The sequence below is a fragment of the Cynocephalus volans genome, chromosome 5 (genome assembly GCF_027409185.1).
Source record: "Cynocephalus volans isolate mCynVol1 chromosome 5, mCynVol1.pri, whole genome shotgun sequence".
In the NCBI taxonomy this organism is placed as follows: Eukaryota; Metazoa; Chordata; class Mammalia; order Dermoptera; family Cynocephalidae; genus Cynocephalus; species Cynocephalus volans.
Window position 1 is genome coordinate 8,044,742 of NC_084464.1, and position 18,096 is coordinate 8,062,837.

The window sequence follows — 18,096 nt, forward strand, 5'->3', positions numbered from 1 at the left end:
TTTAGATAATTTGGTTACTTTCCATTCATGTTTCAGGGGAAACATCAAAGTACTTCAAAGAGTTCATAGATTCAGATTATTTTTTAACTCCATTTTTCCACGAACTTTTTGAAGTACTCTCTTACATGGTAGTTTTATATTTGAAGACACTTCAAGTAGATATGAAGTAAAAAATATTTACACTAATTGCTAAAACATCATATAGTAAAGAATTTTAATTGTATGAAAAACATCAGAATCTTCCATCTTCTTGCCAAGACCAAATCCTTAGGTACATTTGTCCAAACTCAGCCTCTTCCTAAAATAGATACAGCACTAACAGTAATTCCCTAGACCATTTCCTGTCTCAATTCTCCTGCTACACACCCACTAGAATGCATGTCACTCCTTTCAGAACAGGGACCTCACTGTAATTATCTCTGTATTCATGATCCTAGCAGAGTATCTGGCCCATGGTTCACGCTTAAGAAATAGAAGGGTTACAGAGGAATGGAAATCATCAAGTCGAAGGTATACCTGTTCCCCAATGTTCATCGCAGCACTCTTTACAATAGCCAAGAGTTGGAACCAGCCCAAATGTCCATCATCAGATGAGTGGACACGGAAAATGGAATACTACTCAGCTATAAAAACGAATGAAATACTGCCATTTGCAACAACATGGATGGACCTCGAGAGAATTATATTAAGTGAAACAAGTCAGGCACAGAAAGAAAAATACCACATGTTCTCACTTATTGGTGGGAGCTAAAAATTAATATATAAATTCACACACACACACACACACACACACACACACACACACACACACAAAACCGGGGGGGGGGGAAGAAGATATAACAACCACAATTACTTGAAGTTGATATGACAAGCAAACAGAAAAGACATTGTTGGGGGGGAGGGGGGGAGGGAGAAGGGAGGGAGGTTTTGGTGTGGGGAGCAATAATCAGCCACAATGTATATTGACAAAATAAAATTTAAAAAAAAAAAAAAAAGAAAGAAATAGAAGGGTTATTACGTGTTGCAGTTCACCAGCTCATGCCTCCTTCACTGGCTATGGTGAGGCTTAAAAGGAGATGATGAAAGCAAAAGCCTTGTACATTGAATGTCTAATTGTACTTGATTCTCTGCCCTATGTAGAGAGCAGGCAATTCTCATCTTTCGAAAGAAGCTTCTTTGAGTGGAGTAGAAGGCTCCTTCCCTCACCCAGGCCACCACCATGTGCAATGGAGAGTGTAGTGCTCTTTTACCTGCTCATAATCCTGCTTACTGGGCCAATTGCTGAGCTAGGACTGGGTCTGGAGTACACAGACCCCTCAAGCCCATTCACAGACTGGGTCACAAACCCTTCACCTGCCAGGCTGGGTCATTAGACCCCTCACACGCAGGTCTATGAGCTAGGTAACCGGCAAAAAGCTCCTTGGAGCCCTAGGTTCGAGAGCATGGCTGCACACAGGTCAGACGCCTGAGGCAGTCAACGCCAGCCAAGGTAGCAGCGCAGTGCATGTGCACCAACTCCACCCACATACAACTTGTTTACAAAGAATGCACCACACCACCCCCAACCAGACCCAAGGCAAGGGGCCTGATTAAACTATTCTATTTTCCCAACAATCCACCCCTTTAGGGTCCCTTGCCATACAATCTAGGTGTTCAGAATCTTCCACAATGTTCCTTTAGCGAGGATAAATGACCCTTACATTTACATAACCTGTTGTCCATTCAGTATGCCTTAAGGCTTATAGTTCTGTCCTTTAGCCGCACATGTCTGGTTAGTAGTCACCACTGGTGTGATCCTCCATGGGAATCCTGCAGTCATGCTGATGGGCAGTTCAATGCATATTCAGTAGGTGATCACACCAGTGTATGTATGTACCCAGTCGACTCTGGTGCAGTGCCTACAGCCAGAACACTGTGGGCAAAAAGACAGAGTTATTGGTACCAATAGGGGAAGTTCTCGCCCCTCTGGTAAGATACATGCCAGTTTGCCATCCTGAGAAAAGATGGTTGCAGGAATAGGTATCTTACCTGGCTTATGATACCATACTTTATCTGCTAACACTGTTGGATCTGTAGATTCTACATGTAACAGTATAGGGGAACTCATAATTGGCCATAATGATAATACAAATGTGCCCTTTGGAATAGAGCGCTTATCTGTTCCAGGCCAAGTTACCTTTATTCGAGAAGGCCAAGTACTTGTCACCCAAGGTGAAACTTGTAAGCCTTCCTCTAATCTTTTTCCCCAAGGCCCTATTAGACCTACCCAGCATATATGGGGGGCTTCTGTTCTCCAAGACCATTTCCATTGTACTGTCTGTCCCTGTTGCAAACAGGTTGGGGCCAGTAAGAGAATATTTCCATTCTTGCCATATCCTGGCTTCAAAAGTGTATCTTTAGTAGTGACTTGCAGTTGTATAGGTGCTATAGCCCTGTGCAACAGAGCTTCCACTGGAGAGGGTCTGCCCTTGTGGGGTCTCTTATTTAGAATTCTGTCAGCCATAACCACCGTGTCCACCCCTTCAGGGATGGGGGTTGGGCAGATAGCCTTAGTCCCTTTTTTAAAAGGCCATTGTACTGCTCAATCATTCCTGCTGCCTGGGAATGATATGGCACATGTAACTTCCACTGAACAGACAGCTGGGTGGCCCACCTCTGAACCCCATGTCCAGGAAAGTGGGTTCCATTATCACTCTCTATGACTACAGGCTGACCATACATAGCCATAAGGCTATTCAACGCCTTCACAGTGTTTACCTGGTCTAGGGCCTTACAAGGCCCTACAAACAAAAGACCAGTAGCTGTATCAACAGCTGTGAAGATGTATCTGAAATTCTCTGACCTTGGCAGTGGTCCAACAAAGTCCACTTGCCATCAAGTCAGGGGCACCCTTCCTCGAGTTATTTGCCCATCTGTACGGGGCACCCACTGGAGGTGTGGACTCTCTTGAGCACACACTGGACAAGCACGACAGGCATTCACTACATCTTCCCATTTTACAGGCAAGGCCCATCCTTGAGCTGCCATCCACATGGTTTTGCAGCCAGCATGCTGCATTCTTCAGTGTAACCACTGGGCTGCATCAGTAGCTGGGGCTCTCTCCAGCCATCTTACCTTAGCCAAGGCATCGGCTTCATCATTTCCTGGACTGGCTAAGGGGAAGTGTCCTGTGACATGGAAAAGAGTTACTTCTTTCTCATGTCCCAATTCCCATTCTCTTGCCACATGGCTTGTGCCCACAGGGGCTGGTGGTCTAACATCTGCCGCTGATACCTCCAAGTAGAGATCCAAAGGGTTAAACCTTTGTACACAGCCCAGCTGTCAGTACAGATGGTTAATGGCCCAGGCTGATTTTTTATCACCATCCATATTGCTCTCAGTTCAGTCCATTGACTGCTTTGCCCTGTGCCATTTTCATACCACATGGTACCTGTTAAGGGCTGGACAGCAACAGCTGTCCACGATGCTGAAGGACCCATGCTAGAGCCATCTGTATATCAAGCTCGCTCTGTGATAGGTTCCTATCCCTCATGGAAAGGTGTAGCCTCCACCTCCATGGTTAACAGTTGTGTCAAAGTTTCCTCCACAACCTCTACTGGGCCTAGCACAGCTTGCAATTCTTTGGACAGAGGCCTCATTGACACAGTGCTCTTTTGTTCTATATATGCTCCCCATTTAGACAAAGCAGGAGTCTGAGCAACACCCGTTTTAGGATTGGTTGCCCATGCACGCAGCCAACCTGTTATGGGGTATGTCATCCTTACTAGGACTTTGGCAGTTCCTGTGAAAGCTTCAGTGGCTATCAAGGCAGAATACACAGCTGCTAGCTGCTTTCTATTAGGGTATAATGCACTTCGGCGCCCTTCCAGAGCTGAGACCAGAATCCTGCAGGTGTGCGGAATCGGTCCTGTCTCTGCCACAAACCGCACCCTAACCCTCTTGGGTGATATTTACATCTAACTCAAAAGGTTTAGTGGGACCCGCCACTTGTAAAGCCTGTACTTGCTGTATTGCCCTTTTTGTAGCCCGATAAGCTTGTTCTACTTCCTCAGTCCAGTCCCAGAGGGCTCCTTTCTTTGTTAATGCATACAGTGGGTGTGCCATTTGGGCCATATGGGGTACAAAAGTTCTCCAATACCCCCAAAGTCCCAAATATATCTATAGCTAAGCTACAGTTGTGGGTTGAGGGTATGCCTGTATCTTATCTATAATAGCTTCTGTGATGACCCTCATCTTATCCGACCAGACCACTCCTAGGAATTTGACTGACAGCCCAGGTCCTTGCACTTTGTCTGTGTTCACGGCCCACCCACATTGTTCCAAATGACTTAACAGCATTGGAGCTGCCTGGGTTAAATCTGCAAGAGAATCAGAGGTTAGTAACACATCATTGGTGTAGCAAAACATTATAACCTTGCTGGGTCTAGTCCACTTGGCTAGGTCCCCAGCCACCAAACCATGACAGATGGTTGGGCTATGCAGATAAGCTTGGGGCAATACTTGAAAGGTCCACTGTCTTCCTTCCCAGGTGAAGGCAAACTGATCTTGGCTATCAGACAAGATTGGAATAGAGAAAAAAGCATTTGCAAGGCCCAATACATAATGATAAGTTCCCAGCTGAGTCATCAGCTGATCCATCAAGTCGTGAACTGAAGGCACAGCTGCATGCAAAGGAGGCACTACTTTGTTCAGTTCTCGATAATCTACAGTCATTCTCCATGTACCATCAGGCTTTTTCACTGGCCATATTGGAGCATTAAATGGGCTATGAGCCGGACAAATAATGCAACTTTCTCTAATTCCAATATGGTGGCACTTATCTCTGCATGTCCTCCTGGTAGGCAATACCACTTTATATTAACTACATGTCTTGGCTTGGGTAACACCGTGGGTTATGTTTAGCATATCCTCATAACACAGGCTTTACTGTACGTATTCGCAGCCAAAACACTCCAACTGTTCTTTGTAGGTGCAAACCATAAAGTACATCCACACCCAAGATGTATTCAGCTACGGGGGATATATATACACAGTATATAAGGCGGCAATCTTCCTATGCCCAATGGCCATGACACAGCTTTGACCTCCATAGTATGTCCTCCATAGCCATCTACATGAACTGTGGCCCCTGGAAGCTTATCTGGATTGCCATAAATCAGGCTACATTCTGCGCCTGTGTCCACCAATGCCAAAACACACTGCACATTTGTTCTCAACCAATATATCGCCAATTCAACATGAGGCCTCCAGTTCTCGCCTGCCCCCCAAAGATGAATACTTTGGCCTGCTCCCTAATCGAAATGGAACAGTTCATCTGCCTCCTCAGGAACAACCAAAACATCTTTTAAATCTATTGAGCGTAACTTGCTACCTGTTTCTGGACATTTAGTAAAACGCTGTTCAGGGTGCAATTGCTGCCACAAGGCAAACAGGACCGCATTTGGCTGCTGGTTAATTTTCTTACTATCAACCCCTAGTGTAAGCAAGTCAAGCCACATCTTCTTACGGCTAGTCTTGCTTGGTCCCTTTGGGATAAAATCCTGAGCATTCCTTGGGGGTTTGGTCGTAGCCACCTTCCAGACCCCTTTTGCTTGTCTGCTGTCCTCTACTTAACCCAAGCCGGCTTTCATGGTCATTACCTCCTGGATAGGATGACCAATGTATGGGGCCAGTATGGCCATCAGTGACCCAAAGGATGTTGATGGGGCATTTTGCAGCACTATGTCTCTCATGCTGCCTGTAAAGTTTTCATCGTCCAGGCCACGAGTGTTCACATTAAACATGGACTGCTGCATCCCCAGCTCCTGAATTATTTGGACCAACTCAGCATACGTTCGCCATTTACTAATGATCTTGGGCAGTTCTCCAGCATTTGCCCTCACGGTTCGGGCAGCTGCATTCACCCAGTCCCTCAAGGAGTGATGACCTCGCCCTTGTGCATACCTGTGACTATTCCTCAGCCAATGCCTCAGGGATGGGTGCATAGTAATGGAGGTCAATTTCTCCACCTCCTCACCAGAGCACACCACACTATCCACCCCTAGGTCCCACAGCCGCAACAGCCAAGCAGCAGGGTCTCCCATGTTTCTGCTGAACTGTCTTCCCAAGTCAACCAGTTCAGCCTGGGTAGACCAGACACAGGTGGTGAACTGGGTCACCTGTGGATCACCCACCGCTTGTCCGTCTGGTCCCATAGGCTGCTCATGTTTCAATTTCTCATGCACAATAGGTCATGCCTGGAGATGCATGGTTTCCCCAAGTCACTACTGGGTTTGTCGTCTTCCCTGGTGTGAGAGGTGGGAGTGGCCAGTCGCTGCATGGCATCCTCCAGGATAATCACCCTTGCTTCCAACAACTCTGCTTTCTGCCACGAATTTCCATCAGTTTGCAGTATAGTTAGCAGTATCCAGGCCCCGGTCAGCAGAAAAGTGGCCACCGGGCACCACATGCTCAAGGACAGCCACATTTCCTCCCCCTCCCAAGGGGTTTTTCATTGTAGTACCTGGTCTATGCTGCCTTGCAATACAGTGAGCAGCAACCAGATCCTGGTTAACAGGAAGAAGGCCATAGGGCAGAGCATATTCAAAAGTAGCCACATTTCCTCCTTCTTCCAAGGGCTTTCAGGTCCTGTACCTGCTCAGAACCCTGCCGACTATGCCAGCTGTAGTGCTCTTTTACCTGCCCATAATCCTGCCTGCTGGGCCAACTGTCGAGCTAGGGCTGGGTCTGGAGTTCACAGACCCCTCAAGCTCATTCACAGACTGGGTCGCAAACCCTTCACACGCCAGGCTGGGTCATTAGACCCCTCACACACACATTACATATTAATGTGTTTATGAATGACAAAGAATAGGTTTATGTTTATCCAGGGATAAACTAATTTATAAGTAGTATTTTTTTTCTTTCCAAATCCTTAGCAATTAATCAGACATAAATGATATACTGAAATGCCTGTACTTATCACAGAAAGCTATCACAATCTTATGGGTTTAATTATAAAGACATAAGTTACACAAAACAAAAAAATCACTATGTTTCATTAAATAATCAAATAATCAGTAAGAGTCATCCTTTTATTAAATTATTCTATGAAAAAAGATTTTATTAGCACTTCAACCTTTTAATTCCTTACCATATTGACATCATTGCACATATTAATGGTGAATATTTAATATATGTCAATACCACCTGCTATATCTGTAGCTTAAAAAAACTGTTGTAATACCTTAGCTCCACAAACGTGTTGATGAATACTAATACTTAATAGTCAAGCATTTCTTTTCTCATTAGATTTCTTTGGTTGCACAGACTCTTTGGTATTGGCTGACAGTACACATTTACATGAAAATTACAAGAACTTTTTTTTTAAGTGTGTCTTGTGTTTGTGATCAAAGAGGAGGGCAGCATAGTGTAGTAAAAGTATAGAACTAGATGCAAAAGAACACAGGCTCAATTCCTGGCTCTGGCATTTAATGTCTCTGGGCCTCAGTTCCCTGAAATCAGGGGTAATGTGTCCTCTCATCACCAGGGGACACATTAATGGTTCCTGCAGCAACCAGACAGCCAACATAAACGAGAAAAGCGTGGTATGAAAAAAGCCACCTGGATTGCGCAGGCCCCATCCAAGGGGGCAGTTTCCTTAGCCCCAGCTGACTGTGGTAGGCCCAGTGTTGTCAGATTGTCTGATTTTTCAAGAGAAGCTGGAAACCCAGATTTTATGGGAACTCCCCTGATTTTAAACACTGGTAGCTAACCAACATTTTTACAAACACTTAAGAGCCAATGCTGAGCAGGCAAAACTTCAGAGACCAGATAGCTAAGGGCAATGTTAGATCAAATGAATCTGCATTAAATTGACCACATTTACATCCTTTTATATTTAGCTTTCTCTTTTTCTGAGCAAAAGTTCTTCATCAGGAATTACTTCCTCCCACAGCACAAGTAGGATCTTTATCTTAAACTTCCTCTCTTATTTGACCAAGTATTGGTCAAGAATGGTCCACTAGTTCTTGAGTTTCTGTAAGTTGCCAAGATTTTACTTAAACTTGAAAATAAGCACAAAGAACAGAAAACAAAGCTAAGATCCCACAACAAACAGAGATTCCAAACAGAGAGTTTGGATATTAAATTTCCTTTTATAACAGAGGAAACAAGGCACTATCTATCATTTATGCACTGTGGCTACCAAAACAATTATAATGTAATATGTTTTTGTAACTTGAATTTTAACATCACTCCACCCCCATCCTGAATGGAGGAAGAAATACAATAAGTAATAACAACCACCATCTGCTGGGCAGCAGTCTATGTCAGAACCTGCACCAAGGACTCTGTGTCATGTCATAGCTACAAGGATAGTGGGAGCAGGAAGGAGGGGTAGTTATTATCCCACTTTTCAGGCAAGGAAACCTCTTTAAAAAAGACTCAGCCAAGTTAGAATGAAAGAATCTTCATTCCTGACCTATTGTTGCTTAAATCATGCCACATTTTCATTTATAAATCAGTTACATTTTAATCATTTCGAAAATCACCATGAACGCAGAAGAAAACACAGAAATTAAAACACAGAGAAGATAATTGATATGGAAAACAGAGACAGGACAATGGTAGAATAATAGATGTCTCTGAAGTAGAGAATTACAAAATGCAAAAGAAAAATCATTCATAATAATAAAAAGAAATCATCCCAAAATTAAGAACAGATTTTCCAACAGAAAGAATGTACTAAGTTCCATGAAAAATAGGTACAAAACTTAACTATGATATAACCTGGCTGAGTTACTAAACTTCAATAACAGAAAGAATACTTTAGGACTCCAAGCTGAAAAAGCAAGTCAATTGCACAGGGGGAACTTTAGAGGCCCTCTGACTTCTCAATAGCCGCATTCGTTGCCAGAGCTAAGGGGGCAAGGGCTACATAATTCCGAGGCAAGGAAACTGTGGCTCAAAAATGTTACGATCAACCATATGGGAATTTGAGTATAGGAATAAAAGATGGACATTTCAAAAATAAAAAGACACAGGAAATGAGCCCTTTTTGAAAGCAAACAAATACATGGTGACAAAACCTAGCCAATCAAGAGATCAATTGAAATCCAAAAGTTGATACTTGAGATGCCATGGCAAAAGAACCAGTGGTCAGCAGTAATTCTAGAAGACTAAATAATACCTGAAGTGAGGTTTAAAAAATGCAGTGCAAATGTTGTAGATCCGCACAACATGAAAACATAAACATATGAAAAAAATTGGGATATGACTAGAGGTAAAACTTTAGGAAGTATGGCATAAAAGTGCTTCATCTTTTATAACAAGGAGCCACCGTCTAAACCAATATATGTTTTAAAAATCTGATCTTGAGACATATTTAGAATTTTTTCTCTTAATTTGGGAGACTGTTTTGGGACCTGTTATTTCTCAGGATAAAGAAACCCTGATGTCAAGTTCAGCAATCTCTTCACTTTGACTACAGGTTTTTTTTCTTTTCCTGTTAGAATACCATTAAGTTCTTATTTTAAAAAGGAAAAAAAAACAAAAAACAAAAAACCCCCAGTATCTCTGGCATTATCCTGTTAAAAGAAAAACTTTAGACAAATTAAATTTAAAAGAGTTTATGTGAGCAAAGAACAGTTCATGAATGAGGCAGCACGCAAAACCAGAAGAGGTTCGCAGAACTCTGCCCAGCAGTATGAGCAGCAAATTTCATAAGCTGAACACAAAAGCAATGAAGAGCAATCACTTGAGCGGCTGCAGCTAGTGGCTGCCTTATCTGGGCATGCTGCCTGTGACTGGCTGAAGCTCAGCGTTTGTGACTGGCTGAAACCTGGCTATTTGTTACAAAAAATATATGCCTAGGCTAAGTTCTGGTTGATGTACAAAGTTAGATTGAAGCTTGTGACGCAGGAACTCAAAATAGGGAGACAGCCTCAGGTTAATGATTTCCTTCTTATTTAATTTAACAACATTATTATTATTTTCGGCAGCTGGCCAGTATGGGTATCTGAACTCTTGACCCTGGTGTCACAACACCACGCTCTACCCAACTGAGCTAACCAGCCAGCCCGAAACAATCCTATTTTTTAGAAAAAGTATTTCTGTCTTTCTGTCAATATATCCTATTTGTGTAAATTCATAGAAAGACACACGGAATAATTTTCATTTAATGTTAAAGATGAGCATTTCTGGATGGTGGGAGACTATTTTTACTTTTTTTGCTTTGTATATCTGCTTCGTTTGCATTCTTTTTAATGATATTAGAAAACTATAATTTTATATTTCAAAATTTTTAAATATAAAACTTTCAAAGAATATATTTAAAATTCATGAATCCAACAACCAGAATTAACAAATATCAACCCTGCCATACTTTCTTTAGATATTTCAAAATAAAGAAAAAGTCCACAAAAGAAATGAAAATCACCATGGATTGTTCTCCAGCATTATTCTCTGCCCACCCACTCCTTATATATAATTTCTGTTTATCCACATAAATATTTGCCTACCAAAAAACACAATTTAATATGAAATGCTGGATTAGAAATGTCTTTTATAATTTTTTTTTTCAGATTCGCACTTAGAATTTTTTTCTGGTGAATAATTTTAAACATAAAAGTAGAGAAAATAGTATACAATAAATCTTCAAATACCCATTACCCAAATTCAACAATTATCAAGATTTTGCCACACAGAATTTTTGAAATTAAAAGCAAAGCCTGTTATCTACTGTTGAGTCTGTAATTTGTTCAGTCAATAGAAAAACACTTTCCTAGGAAGACAGGGAAAGATGAAGTATGCTCTTACTATGTGCAGACACCAGGTCTTACGTACAGTGACCCATTTAGGAGATTTAGCAACTCTGCAACCTAAACACTGTTATCATTACTGTACAGAGTGGAAAATGAGGCTGAGAGAGAGAGAGATTCTTCTGTAAGCTTAGCCAGCTTGTTCTTCTAGTATTACCCCACAACCCATTCCTTGGATCCCACCCTGGCCGATTTCACAGTGTGTGAGAGCCACTGGAGGTCATTATTCTGTTACAGAACAGAAAATGAGAAGATCTCCTTTAGTTTTCTGTGAATTAATCCCTGAATTCTGAGTTGGAGGAGGACCCAGCATTGCCATAAGTCATTTAAGTCAGCAACTTTTGATTATTTATTTAATTTAAAAAATATCTGCCGTAACTTTCACTTTAAGACATTTTCCTATAACTACATAGATAAAAGGAAGAAACATTTCCCCCTCTTCCTTTAAAAAAACCGAATTAATGATTCAATATACAGTACTCTTCTATTAATTGGAGGTAAATTTGTACTCTCTATTGCTCATAATCCTAGATGAGCAATGACCATAATTACAAAAAACAATCTCAATTGCAATTTGCAGGCATATTTTCCAAAATAATTCTGAGCATTTTCCAAAGCGGTTTTGAAATTTCTTGCCTGCATGTTGCTTATGTGCTGTTATACTCATATATCGTAGCAAATGCTTCATAACATTCTCCATCTTTCCTGGAGACTGTTTCAAGATAAGCAGGCATGAATGTTCTAGTGTCAGTCTTGTGGTAAGAAGTATGGGGATTTTGGTTTCCCATGACACATTTCTATTTAACAGCACAGAATGCAATCATTTAGAAGCACAGGAAGCACAGTGATTCAGCTATTTTGAGAGACTAATATGATTAAAGAAATTCAACTATCAAATGTCTCCCGTTTAAGTGTATAAAATTTTTAGAAAAGATAATATCTTATTCTAGATTTCAATTGATATTTGTATCCCAAACTCCTGAAGACACAGATTTTTCAGGGCAAGAAAGAACCTCAGAGATCATATGGGATCTGAGATCGGCCAGATGTCTTCGTTTTGCAAATGTGGAAACTGAGATTCAATTTTTGTTTGTACTTCTTGTTCCATATAGTTCTTATTTGGTTTTCTAACGCCACAAAGAACAATACCAAGTTACTGTACTCTCACAGGAGGGATATTTTCATGCAACGGTCCCTAGAATTAAATATAAGAGAAAAAATAGCCACTAAACAGTATGACCAGGCAGCAATAATTTTTAAAGGCTGCCATAAAACTCAATTGCAGTTTGCAAGCTTGCAAATTCAAAATACCTCAGTGCCGGAGTTAGAGTGAAGAGTCAGGAATCAAGAAAGTTTTTAGTAAATCCAATTATGTTCAAAAGTGGGCTTCTAATTCTACTTTTCCAGTTATTATTTACAGACAGAAGTGCCCACTTTTTGCAACTGTCAAAACAATTTTTTGCCTTAGTCCTCCTACTATATTTTGATTTTCGCCTTTAATCTTTTCCTAAAACATAGATCCTCAAAACTGTGCCACTGTAACTGACCTTGATAATGAGGTAATTTAGTGGTTTGCAAATTTCTTCGTCGAGGGGGGCAAGGGGATCCCCAGATAATACAGGTCGGAGCGACCTTGGGTAAGGCAGCTTTTTCGTGCCCCCGACTCAGTGTGAAAACCGCGGCCAGGCTCTTTGCTACAGACGGCGGGAAAGGACTTCCCCAAGGTGAAAGCCAAGGCTGTCAGGGCCCCTCGGACCGACTTTTCTCCCTCGCTAGTCTAGCCTGGTCTTCTTTGTACTCCAGGGTACCTGGGGCAAGAGTGGGGCCTGTGGGAGCAGCTCTGCGAGGGAGACCCGCCTGGAAGCCGGGACGGCAGGCGACTCGCGCTCCCCAGGGGCGGGCCCGGGCACAAGCCGCGCCTGCAAAGTTGCCCGAAGCGGCCGCGAGGTGCGAGGCTGCGGACGGCTCCAGAAGGCGGCGGCCGCGGCGCCCCCGTCTCCCCGCCTTACCTTTCCTTCTCGGTCCCGCGCCGAGCTCCGGACTTGCGCCCGCAGAAGTTTCCCAGCCGAGCACGACAGTCCCGGCTGACCGGCGCGAAGCCCCCGGCGCCCGCCCCGCGCCCGGGCGCAGCGTGACCGCAGCCGGCTCCGGAGCGGCGCGGCGGCGCGGGCGGGGGCCGGGCACGGGCGCGCGCCCCGGGGCGCAGTGGGGCGGGCGGGGGCGGCGGCCGCGCCTCGGCCGGGGCAACCCTAGCCCCTGGGCCCAGGCGGTGCGGACACCCGCGTGCTGGACTACCGAGAATCCTAGCCCCGCGGCGTGCCAAAGTTTCCAAAGACGTGTGTCACCAAGTGTCCGCTGCGCATGGTTGTAAAATGAACCGAGTATCGCTACGACGCTAGGCAGACAGCGATGGAGCTGAATACTGGACCGGAAAGCAAGTGTAGGGACTGCCCTCTCACCCTGCTCCACACACGCCAGACACACCATGAGAAGACCAAGGGTCGGGGCAGATGAGGGTGTCCGGGTGTACAGGACAGAGAAGGTCACCATCTTTAGTCAAACCAGTGAACATGTCAAAAAGCGCCTGGGTGAAAAGGGCGTAGACAACCATAAAAGGGGAAAAAAGTTCAAACCAGTAATGAGTGAATTTAAAGCAATTAATCAAGAGCGTTTTTTTATTTCTGTGAAATTAGCAAAGTTTTGTTTTCGTGACCAAACCATGTGGTGGTTGGAAAAGTACACAGCTTGTTCAAGGATACCGTCTATTTCCTTCTTGCTCACTTTCATTTTATACAACTATGTTGGTAACAGTGATTCCGGGGACAAATATTTATTGAGTAAACAGTGTCTCTTTTGAGCACCAGAATAACCACTATGCAATTAATATAGATGGTAAAATGAGTTGATCCTGGAACTGCGTCAAAACTGTTTATATTCCTGTATCTCATAAACGACTAGAATCACTTGACTCCCAGGCCTTGGCTCTTACTCTTCATTCTAAGGATTTGCTTAAGTGTTGGAAATCCAGTTTGAACGGGATCTAGTTCATAGTATACATACATACATACGTACATACATACATACATATACATACATACATACATACATACATACATACATACATACGTACATACAGGTGGTAGTAGAAAGTATTCAAATGAGAGCTTTGAAGGCCAAAGTGGAAAAGGGTTCTATGTGAAAACGGTGGAGCAGAGAGAGCGAGAGAAAGACAGACTCTCCTCTTCTTTTGAAGCCCTCAGAACCACACCCCTGACCACCATTTTTAATCCATTCACTACTGCGTGGTCCTACAATCCAATCACCTTTTCAAGGCTCCACCTTTCAATTACCATAATAGGACTTCCCATCCTCTTAACAATTACAGTGGGGGCTAAGTTTCTAATACATAAAACTTGAAGGATGCAATTCAAGTTTCATTGAGTTTTGGGGGGACATAATTCAATCCACTACATTCCACCCCTGGCCCCCAAAACTCATGTCTTTTCACATGTAATACTTTCATTTCATCCCCAAAGTCTTAACTTGTTTCAATTGAAAAGTCCAAAGTTCAAATTCCCATCTGTGAAGTCAATACAAGTTATCTACTTCCAAGATACAATACTGGGACAAACAAAGGGTACATATTCCCGTTCCAAAAGCAAGAAATAGGCCTAAAGAAAGGTGTAACAAGTCCCATACAAGTCCGAAACCCAGCAGGGCAGGCATTAAACCTGAAAGCTGGCAAATCAGGTACCTTGATCCATGTTCGACCTCCTCTGCACGCTGGTGTGGGGGTTGGGTCCACAAGTCCTTGGGCAGCTCTGCTCCTATGGCTTTCCTGGTTGCAGGCCACACTTCAGCTCTCCCAGGCCAGTGTTCCACTCTGGTAGCTCCACAGATCTGGGGTCTTCATTTCGGTCCCGCTCTCACGGCTCCACTAGGCATGGCGCTGATGGGGTTTTCTCTGCTGCAACTCTGACCCCATGTTTCTGTTCAGCATTGCTCTAGGGAAGGCTGTCTGCAGTGACTCCGTCCCATTGACAGATCTCTTCCTGGACCCCCGGACTTTTCCATATATCCTTTGAGATCGGGGTGGAGGCTCCCAAGGCTTCAGAGCTGTGGCATTCTGCCAGCCTGAAAACCTAACACCAAATGGACGCCGCAAAGGCTGCAGGCTTGTATCTTCCAAAGCTGCACGTCCAGCCACACTCTGGGCCAGTTTAGCCCCATGACTACATTACATTGGAAACCTCTTGCAAGCAGAGTCTCTAGAGACTGTCTTGTTTGGCTTGATGAAGTAAGTGGCATGCCAGGGAACCCTATGTGGTAAAGAACCGTGGGTGGCTTTAGGAGTTGAAAGTCAGCCTCCAGCCAACAGTCAGCCAGCAAGAAGTCAGAGTCCTTGGTCCCACAAACCCAAGAAAGTAAATTCTGTCAACACTCTAAGTGACCTTGGCAGTAGATTCTTCCCCAGTCAAGCATCCAGATGAGACACAGATCAGACAACACCTTAATTTCAGCTTTGTGAAACCCTAAGCAGAAGACCTGAGTTAATCCATCCCTGGTTTGGGACCCACCCCAAAATTGTGAGAGTGTACATGGAGTGCAAGCCCTTCTTTGACAAATTTTGTGTTTCATATGGCTGCCCTGTTGCATTTCTGTTTTTCTTACTTCTTCACATTCATTTCCCTGCCTTGATTATGGCAGAGTCTCCGTGAGACAAACAAAACAAAACAAAACAAAACAAAACTCTGTTGACATAGAGCCCCACAGATCAGCCACAGCTCTAGGGCTCCCGGGGCCTCCAGTGGCATTTCTGCTTCAAAGACCGTGTGTCTGAGATGCACAGCCCTCCTCCTTTCAGGTCCTTTGGGATAGTCTCTTGACTAAATCTACTGTGGCTGGATGCACAGCAATGTGAGGAGTATTTATGGTGAAGAACTAAGAGCAAGTTAAGTGCTAAACCATGTTTCAATGAATCCATATCTTGTACAGCTTTAATTTGAGGCTTCCAGGGTCAAGGAGGCTTCCTTCCCCTTGACATCAACTTGTTCCTTCTTGAGCCTCAACTTTGGGGTGTATGGACTTGTCTGCTAATTGTTCCCACTTCCAGATATGAATACAGCCGGGCTTGCTCAACCCGTGGCCCCTTCTTCCTTCCTTCCTTCTTTCTGTGCTTCTTTCATTTTTTTAAATTCTTGAATAATTCTCCCTAGTTCTCTTTCTGTATATCCTTCATTTTCTTTTTATTATTATACATTTTTAATTATACAAGTGATACATGAATATAATGTCATATACTAATGTATATTGTGTGGCATCAAAGTACATTTGAACTGTCTTTTTCAAACAACAAAATAGCTTAGAGTTTTTTCTCTTTTTACATATGCAGTATATATAAAATCATTCTTTTAAACAACTGTATAATATTATCATATTATTCATATATCACAATGTATCCATCCCCTTAGATATTTAGGTTGTTTCCAATATTTTGAAATAGCGAACAAATACTGTGTGAATGACTCCTTGGGCACACATGTGATGATTTCCGAAAAATATACACCCAGAAGTAGAGCTCTGAGTATGTCCACTTTCATTTTATTTGCTACTGGCAAATTGTTCTCCAAAGTGGCTGTGGCCGTTTCCACTCTTACCAGCTATGCAGGAGAGCGCTGCTTCCTGCATTCTCTTTTCTGCACATCCCCCACTGATGATATTACCCAACTTTAAAATTTTTGCTTTTGTATTTCTTTTCCCTTCTCTTTTTTTCTCCTTCTCCTCCTCCTCCCTGTCTCTCTCTTCTGCCTTCTCTCATTTCTCTGACTCTAATTCTCTCTCAGTTTCTTTTGCTCTTTTGTCTCTTCATCCTTTTCTGCTTTTTTAATTTATAATTTTTTAAATTAAAATTTTTAATTTATGATTTAATTTGTGACCCAATTTGTTACTTAATGAAGGTCATGAAAATGCCTGTGTCAGCAAATGCACATTTACAAAATAATTGCAATGGCTGCAGAGTGTTCTCTCACTGTCCTGCCATGCTTTTTAAAAATTGAGGTATGCTTTGGATTGAATGTCCCCCCAAAAAACTTAGTCCCCACTATGACAGTGTAAAGAGGGTGGGAAATCCTATTACAGTAATGGAAAGGTGGGGCCTTGAAGAGGTGATTAGATTGTGTGGCCATGCCATAGTGAGTGGACTAATAATGGTGGTCAGGGGCGTGGTTTGGAGGGCTTTAAAAGGAGAGCACACAAAGAGTCTCTCTCTATCTGCTCTGCTATTTTCTGCCATGTAAGACATCTGGGTCACTGTTCCCACTACCAAGACCCTCAGCAGATGTGTTCCCTGGACTTTGGACTTCCCAGCCTCTGAAACTGTAAACAATGAATTTCATTTTTTTGTAAAGTACCCAGTTCCAGACATTTTGTTATAAACAACAGAAATGGACTAATACAAGGTAAAATGCCCATAACATAAAATTAACCATCTTAATATACAATTAATACAATTTAGTGGCATTTAGTACTTCACAGTGTTGTGCAAACAACACACCTATCTATGTCCAAGACATTTTATCCCCCCAAAAGAAAACCCCATATCCATAAAGCCTTCACTTCCCAGTCCTCACTCTCCCAGTCCCTGGCAACCACTAATCTGCTTTCTGTCTTTGGATACTTCATATAAATGGAGTCATAAAATATGTGACATTGTGTGTCTTTTTATTTTACTTAGCATAATGTTTGTGAGGTTAATCCAGCACATAGGAACTTCATTCCTTTTTATAGTTAAATAATATTCCATTGGATGGATATGCCACAATTTATTAAACTTTTGCCCTATTAATGAATATTTGGGTATTTCTGCCTTTTGGCTCTTGTGAATAGTGCTGCCATGAACATTTGTGTATAAGCTTTTGTTTGAATACCAGTTTTCAATTCTTTTGTGTATATACCTAGGAGAGAAATATCTGAGTTGTATGGTAATTCTATGTTTAATTTTTTGAGGAACTGCCAAGCTGTTTTCTGTAACAGCTGTGCCATTTTTAATTCCTACCATCTGTGTATGAGGGTTTCTATTTCTCCACATTCTTGACAACACTTGTTATTTTCCATTTTTAAAAAATCATAGCTATCCTAGAGGGTACAAGGTGGTATCTCATTGTTTCTGTGACGTGCATCTCTGTAATGAATAATGATGTTGAACGTCTTTCCATGCGCTTGTTGTGCATTTGCATATCTTCTTTGAAGAAATGTGCATTTGAGTCTTTTGCCAATTTTTCAATTGAGTTCCTTGTCT